The sequence below is a fragment of the Equus asinus genome, chromosome 17, assembly GCF_041296235.1.
Source record: "Equus asinus isolate D_3611 breed Donkey chromosome 17, EquAss-T2T_v2, whole genome shotgun sequence".
Lineage (NCBI taxonomy): Eukaryota > Metazoa > Chordata > Mammalia > Perissodactyla > Equidae > Equus > Equus asinus.
The window spans coordinates 27,825,558-27,834,460 of NC_091806.1; the positions used below are offsets into that span (position 1 = coordinate 27,825,558).

Here is an 8,903-nt window from a genome sequence, read left to right on the forward strand (position 1 = left end):
CTGCTGCCAATCCTGTTTTTTCACTGAGGAAGACTGGCACTGAGCTAACATCCATGCCCATCTTCCTCTACTTTCTATGTGGGATGCCTGCCACAGCATGGCTTGTCAAGCAGTGCTAGGTCTGCACCCGGATCCAGATGGGTAAACACCAGGCCACCAAAGCAGAACGTGCAAACTACCACTGCACCACTGGGCCAGCCCTTTGACATACTTATGTCATACATACATACATATGTCATATTTGACATAAGCAAATATGAATACCTGTTTAATATAGTGGAAATATGTTTTAATCTATGTTTCTTAGAATCACCCATATTAGAAGTCTATCTTCTTCTACGAATCCTTCTTTATTTTTAAAATGAATCCATGGCTCACATATCCCTGTTTATGTGGCAGTTTCTTATCAAGAAAATAGAAGGAATATTTAGAAAGCTATAAACTCTTTGTGAGTGTTTGCCATGAAAATCCAATTCAAATACAGTGACATGAACTGTAAGAGCCTTTCTCCCCTCAATAAGTCACCAATATTTCCCTTCTTTTCTTGGTCCTATTTTTGGTCCTTTCTAGACTTGGTAGCCATGACACAAGGAAATAGTACTGAAGTGATTGAATCCTTTATTCTGGGATTCAGCGGCCAACAGTTCTTGCAGTATGTCCTCTTCATTGTATTTCTAGTCATCTATGTGACCTCCATGGTGGGCAATATTGGAATGACCCTGCTCATCAAGAGAGATCCAGACTTCAAACACTCATATACTTTTTCCTACATTTGGCTTTTGTTGATATCTGTTACACTTCTGCTATCACTCCCAAGATGCTGAAAAAATTGGCAGTAGTAAATAAATCAATGCCATTTTGAGACTGTGTCATACAATTGTTTTTTGGAACATTTGCAACCAGTGACTGTTACCTCCTGGATGCTATGGCAATGGAGTGGTATGTAGCCATCTGTAACCCACTTCACTATCCCATAGTGATGTCTTGAAAAACATGCATCCAGTTGGTAGCTTGTTCATATGTCATAGGCTCAATAAATGCTTCCATACACAGATTTTACATTTTCACTATCTGTTTGCAAATCCAATACCATCAATCACTTTTTCTGTGATGTTCTCCCAATTCTCACCCTTTCATGCTCCAACACTGACATCAACATCATGCTACTTTCTGTCTTTGTGGGATTTAATTAGATGATCACTTTGTTGGTTGCCATCTTTTCCTACATATATATTACAGTCGCCCTCCTAAAGATGTCTCTTACTGCAGGAAGGAAAAAAGCCTTCTCCACATGTGCCTCCAACCTTACAGCAGTCACCATTTTCTGTGGAAAGCTATCATACATGTACTTACAGCCTTATTCTATTAATTCCTATGAGAATATGAATGTAGCCTCCATATTTTATGGCATTGTGATTCCCGTGTTGAATCCCCTGATTTATAGTTTGAGAAATAAAGAGATAAGTTCCAAAATTGATGGGTAAAAAGTTCTTCTGGATTGGACTGAAATTGTTAAAATTCAGCACATGGAAGCATCCAATAGAGATACTTGACCATTATTTAATGTTTCTGAATTAGGAACACATTCATATCTTAAACCACTGCTACCTGTTTCAGTGGACAAGTTCTTAGAATGCAGGAATACAATAACATCTCATGACATTAATTTTACCTTGAATATAGTTTGACAAACATATCTCATACTATCCATGAAGAAGTGCTTTATTGAAATTATTTAAAATATTAAGATGTATAGACTTTACAGAGTATTTAGTTCTATCAAGTATATTTCAAATATGTTCTTAAAGAGTATACAAACCCAAGTTTGTATATAATCAACATTAAAATTGAAGTTCATTACTATCCATCCATTTAAACAGATTCCCTAAATCATCTACAAGGAGGCTCTTTACATATTCTCTTCCAATTATTAAATAAACCTAAATAAAAAGCAACTTATGACTCAGGCTATACTTTCTACCTAATATTCTCATATTAGTTACATTCTCTAGTACATCTTATGTGATGTTATGAAATCTTTTTGTCATTAGTTACCCTCTTTAATCTGAGTCCATCTTTTTCTTGCATAAGGTAAGGAAACTCCTAGAAATATTTTCTATCTCTCTCTCCGGTAGAGATAGAAAATCTAGAATATAGACACACTTAAAAACCTAAAGAATGGTCATTCATTTATGAAAGGCATACAAATCCTTTTAGTCCGGAAAAATAACTTTAAGCTATTGGAATTCAATGAGAATTTGAAGAAAGACCAAGAGCCCTTTGAATTAGGAAGATAAACTGTTGACAAAAAAGTGTTAGTAGATCCATTGAAGGTAGTTAGTAGGAAGATTGATGGAAACCTCCATAGGAATCTAGAGATGCCATACTTCCTAGATGAAAGAGCAAGTTTCCTACCAAAATAACAGCAGCCTAATGAACGTCCCAGAAAATATACTGTTAAGTAACAGCACAAAGAGATTGGGGTAAGAGAATAAGATATATTTTTCAAAGACGATATCCTGCATAAATTCTAAGAGAAGAGAAAAATTAACCTGAAGTCAATGGAGGATGACCAGAATCTCCCCAGTAAAAACTCTGTATTTATAAAGGAAGAGATCCTCTATAAAGAGCAGGTCCAGGTATCTTCAAAGACCAAGACTAGAGACAGTTTCTGGAGAGTCATTGGCAAAGTAAACAGTATGTCCTGAGACCCTGGAGGGGACAGTTGTAGACTAATGTACAGCATGGCACATGTTGTTAAAATACTGTATTGTATACCTGAAAATTGCTAAATTTCAAGTAGATTTTAAGCATTGCCACCACACACACACAAAAAAGAAAACGATAACTATGTAAGGTGATGGGTATGCTAAAGAGCTTGATCATGATGATAATTTTACAATGTGTATCTATTTCAAAATATCAAGTTTACACCTTTAATACATACAAATTTGGTCAATTGTACCTCAATAAACATAGAGGGAAAGAGATGATAAAAAAAGAAAAACTTAGTACATGTTGGGAAGTCTAAGTGGCCAAATAGGAAATAAGGCACAAAAAGGAGAGTCACGTAGCACTTTATGTTCAATACTGGGGTGAAAAAAACTGCAAAAGTAAACAAGCTCTGTGACAAATAGACAACAGCAGTGAAACCCTCAAGGCTTACATGGAAGAAAGAATTGCTTTGGGTTATGGCCTGGGGATGATTAGTGATTGTTAGCACTTATCCAAGAGAGAACCTCCTTTCTGACATTATGTAGAGTAGTGATGGTCTGATGTGGCATAACCATACATTATTTCATAAATCATCTGCCTCACTTTGGATATTTAGGCTCAGCCTAGACTGAGGAGAACAGAAAATACAGACCCCAATCTTGACTGAATTGGTATTTTCTGCAACCATTTATTTATTTGAAATTTCAAACATTTACTGAAGGCCTAGTATAAAATCACTGGGCACCCATAACTGAATTAGATACTATCTCTAGTAACAGATTTAGGAAGCACCTGAGTCACTCAAAAAAGTTTTTTAAAAAGATCCTGTTTCCCAAGGAAATGGAGGGATAGAAATGTAGCACTCATTCACAGCCTAGAATAGCACCCCAGAAGCCTGAGAGAACCAACTGGAAGGTAGCTAGAGGCCAAGATAAGACGAATACTAAGCAAATATCCATGAAGCAGAAGTCCAAAGCTCAACCGTTAAGCAGAAGCCCTCTTAAAAAGTTAAAGTGCTTAAGAATAAAAATGAGTGAGCTACTGATACACACAACTTGGAAGACTCACCGGAGAATTATACTGAGTTAAAAAAGCCTGTCCCAAAGGTCATATACTGTATGGTTCCATTTACATAAGAGATCAGTGATTGCCTGGGGTTAGGGATGCGGTGAGGTATGGGTCGGGGAGGAGGAGAGAAAGGATGGGATAGGGGTGGTTATAAAAGAACAATATAAGGGATCCTTTTGGTTTGGGAACTGTTCATTATCCTGACTGTGGTGGTGAGTACAGGAACCTTCAGAGGTGATAAAATTTTATAGAACTTAATACAAAAACACACAGCAATGAGTAGAATTGGGGAAATCTGAATAAGATCAGTGGATTGCATCAGTGTTGATATCCTGGTTGTGATATTATGCTAACATCTTGCAAAATGTTTCGTTGGCTGTATATCCATTTTTTATTGCTGCTGTAACAAATTACTGCAAATGTACTGGCTTAAAGCAATGCAAATTTATTATCTTACAGTTCTGTAAGACAGCAGTCTAAAATGGGTCTCTAGCAGAGCTGTGTTCTTTTTGGAGGTGTCTAGAGGAGAACCTATTATTTCCTTGATTCTTTCAGCTTCTAGAAGATACCTGTATTCCTTAGTTTATAACCTACTTTCTCTCCATCTTCAATGCCAGCATCCCAGCATCTTCAAATCTCTCTCTGACTCTCACTCTTTCACCTCCCTCTTCCAATTTTAGGGACTCTTGGAAAATCCAGGATACTCTCTCCATCACAAGGTCAGCTGATTAGCAACCTTGATTCCTCATGCAACCTTACTTATTCTTTGCCATGTAACCTAACATATTCACAGATTCCACAGATTCGGATATGGACGTCTTTGGGAAACTGTTACTCTGTCTCTCACAGGAGGAATCCAAGCAAAGTGCAGAAGTGACCTCATTGCATTCTTTCTTACAACTGCACATGAGTCTATAATCATCTCAATATAAGTTCTATTTAAAATACACTTTGTGAAAATGTTTGTTAATCTATGCTGTTGTTAATTTCATTTTCGCTGTGCTGATCATCATCTTCTCATACACATGTATCTTCCATTCCTGGACTTGTCCTCTATGTAGGGCAAGAAAAAGGCCTTCTCCCACAGATGTCTTCTTCCTGACAGCTCTCACCAGTGTCTCTGGAGCCCTCTCTTACATGTGCTTACAGCCTGGATCTATCAAGTCTCAATAGCAGGAAAAAGCAGCATCCCTATTTTGTGGCATTATATTTTTCATGCTAAACCTCCTTATCTTGTGCTTATGAAAAAGAAGTTCTACAGTCACTAAGGATTAAGTCCTTCTTGCTTGGACATAAATTACTAACAAACAGGGCCAGAAGTATTGAAGTGGTGAGTGCTTTCCTGATTTTGCTGGTATCACATTGGCCATAGCAAGTCACATAGCCAACCGGGATACAAAGAGTTGGAGTAATTGACTCCACCACTTAATGGAAGGATCTGCAAAATCACCTTGCATTGGTGTAGATGCATGGAAGGGATAATTTGTGGCCATTTTTACAACCACTACACCATGTGCCTACCCAGAGTAAATCGTTTTTTAGCTCACAGCCTGATCACAATATGATTGATGTTTCCATAGGTTTATGTAGGAGAAACATTCAAATTTAATCTCTGATAAGACTATGATAATTTGTATTTGGCTCATTATTGTATCCCAAGCATCTATTAATTGTCTGAAATATATTAAATTAAGCTCACTAATTATATAAGTAAGCTGACAAAGTGCTTACTGAACAGAGAATGCAGAGAGAAAATTTGATTGTAGTTATTACAATGAGAAAAAATAGTAGCTACAGCTGGGTATAGCTAACTGTTCTTGTAACAGACCACGTTTTATGAGGAGTTTTTGTGTCCATCAATTGTCTCTGAAACATTATGATAGAGGCTCAATTCTTCAACAAAAATTTGAAGTCAAGGATTAGCAAAGATGGCTAACTTTATAGGAAATATTCATCTACACCAAGATGCAGGAAAATATGGCATCAGACCCAAAAGTTTTGGACAAGAATGACATGGAGAAGAGAATACCTTCAGAAACTGAAAGAAAGAATCTATCTATTCCCCATTCCTTATGTGTATTCAACTTGGTATGGCAAAATATAGTTGGCTATCTATAACTGTCCATTCTCCAATGTTAGCATGAAGGTGATGCAACCAGATAAAAAGGTACTTTACTTCCCAGCTTCCATTGTAGCTGGGGTATTACGTCTTAGTTTACATTCCTGAGATATGGCCTTGGGTAAATGTAGTGTATGTGGGAGTGTAATGAAGAATTAACCTTACCTAAATAAAAGTCTGACCTTTGCCCTCTACTACTGGGAGGTGATCTCAAAGGCCTTGGAATGTCCTCCCTGATAGGAGTGTTTGATTGCCTGGAGGCTTTGGCAGTGCACAGTCTAGAAGTGTGACTTATGATGGGGCTTTGGACATGTGTCTGTTCCAACCTCCTGAGGAACTGGAGACTAAAGGTATTACCTGAACATCCAGGAGGGGTTGGGCACTAAAGCTCCGCCATATAAACAGTATGTCACAGAGTCCACATACAAACTGTCAGCCCCCAAGGCTCAGTGGAGCTTCCCTGGCTGGCCATACTCCATGCAAATTGGCACATGTTGACACCAGGAGAGTAATGCATCCCTGAGGATGATGGAACCTTCATGTATAGAAACCTTACAGACTTTGTTCTATGTAGTTCTTCCTAATTAATTAGAATTAATGAGTTCTAATTTGTATCCTTTTGGTATAATAAAACTGTAATTGTATGTATAGTATTTTCCTGATCTCTTAGTCAGTTTAGGCTCTATTACAAATTACCATAGACTGAGTGTCTTATAAACAAAGAGGTTAAAAGTCTGAGATCAGGGTGCCAGCATGATCAGATTCTGGTGAGAACACTTCTGGGTCACAGACTGCTGACCTCTCATTGTGTCCTCACATGGTGAAAAAAGAGTTCTCTGGTATCTCTTTTAAGGATATGAGTACTATACATACGGGCTGCACCCTCTTGATTTAATTATTTCCCAAAGGCCTAACCTCCTAATACCATCAAATCAAGGATTTAGGATTTCAACATATGAATTTGGGGGGCAGGGGGGACACAAACATTCAGTCTATATCATTGAGTCATTCTAGTGAAATGTAAGATCTGAGGGTGATTATGGAGATCCCTGAATTTATAACCAGCTACAAAAGAGGGTATCTCTGAGGACCGTTGAAATTTTGACTGGTGTCTGAAGTGATATCAGTCCTCTGGGGACTGTTCCTTCAGACTGTGCAGTTTGCTAAACTTTTTTGAGAGAGGTAATCCTAAGCAATAGTGAGAGGGGGCAGGAAGAATGAATTGGAGAGGAGAAAACCAAGGAAAGGGGGAATAACTTAGCTGACTTACACCATTTGGAACTAGAACTCAATTCTCAAAGGGACTTTGATGAACTGTGTAGAATGTCCCACAGATTTGTCCCTCTGAATAACAAGAGGTTAAGACATTTACTCAGTTCCCCTCTCCCATTGCTTGAGGGTTGCCTAAGATCTTCAACGGCTTCTGAGATGTTCCTGAGGCAGAAGAGCAGAAAGAAACCACAGGAAACCTGTCACTAGTAGCTAAGACAACGCTGCCTACCACAGATGCACTGGGATCAAGTAGCTGAGGACATGTGGTGCAAGACAGAGATTTCTGCTACTCCATATAACACAGTTCTGGCCAATGAGATATAAGTAGAAATATGCTGAGTTTGGGGAAAGCTTTTGTTTTCCTGATCAAGAGTATATATATGCTTGTCACCCTGCTTCCTGGATCCTTTTTCCTGCTTTGAAAGGAAAGGTGATGTCTAGAGCTCTAGTAAACCTGTTAGACTGTGAGGCAGCCAGCATAAGGGAAAAATTAAGCAAGTCACAAAAGCTCTAGTCTTGGCTTCCAAACTCTTTTTATGATGGAAAAATGAGTCACTATTTTTAACTAAGGAAGTTGGGTTTCTTCTATGAGCAGTGGCACACATTCCTAACTGAGACACTGGTCATGCAATAAGTAATGTTGAATGTCAGTTCACCAGCCTTTTGACAATAACTCTCCTTCCTAGGTATGATTGTTAATCAAAAAGCTACAGATTCAATGAGGGCCAACTCCATGGCCTGGTGGTTGAGTTCAGTACGCTCCACTTTGGTAGCCTGGGTTTGGTTCCCAGGCACTGACCTACACCACACATCAGGGGCCATGCTGCAGCAGCAAAACACATGGAAAGTAGAGGAAGATTGGCACAGATTTTAGCTCCAGGCAAATCATCCTCAAGCAAAAACAGAAAACAAAAAACTAGACTCACTGAATCTAGCTTTCTTCTTTCACTGTTTAAATTAAAAGTTTAGCCCTAGCAGCTTTATAGTCAAACACAATTGAAAGTCTTTTATTTCATGGATTATTATCTGAAATATTCTGATGTGTAAAGAATAACTGGAAGAAAGGGTATCTTTATCAAAGGCTGATTTTTAAAATGTTAACATTTTTTTAAAGAAAGGAATCAAAAGTAAATTTTTTTTCGAATAGACAATAGTCAAAAGTGATAACATAAAATGTGTTCAAACAGTAGTCACTCTATTTATCACAATAGAGAGCATGTACCTTAAAATTTAGATTAGCTTTGGATTTGTTTTCTTCAGAAAGCCGTTTTTTGCTGATTATGGTGACAAGGTCAATTTTCTATACCTAAACACAGATTCTTAGACATATAAAAAGATGCTCAATCTCATTCATAACAAAAAAAAATTTTAAAAAACTGTTCTGTAATGAGGCAACACAAACAGAAAAAAAAAGTCCCTAATGACAGTAACATGAATTAAATGTACCCTCTCCAGAAAGTTTAAATGTTCTTCGGCAGGAAATAACTACAGAACATTGTTTATTCCAATTCCATCTCAGCCCCTGAAACCTCAGATTCTCAAGGGAACAGGTACTGATCCCTTTAGCTCCAGCTATAAACTCCCCAATTAGAAGGAATCACACAGAGAGACTGGGTGGGCAATCAGCCTGCACCAGTTGCAGAAAGAGAATCCGGAGGCTGCTCTGGTGTGAGTAAAACAAAGCAAAACTCGCTTTTCAATATCAGCCATGTATCAAACCAGGGTGTGC

The 8,903-nt window shown here is 38.0% G+C and overlaps 1 pseudogene; it reads left to right on the forward strand.

The window, feature by feature from the left end:
* Positions 1-581: 581 nt before the first annotated feature.
* LOC106823591 (putative olfactory receptor 5AK3) lies at positions 582-1,484 on the forward strand (annotated as a pseudogene).
* Positions 1,485-8,903: the final 7,419 nt, after the last annotated feature.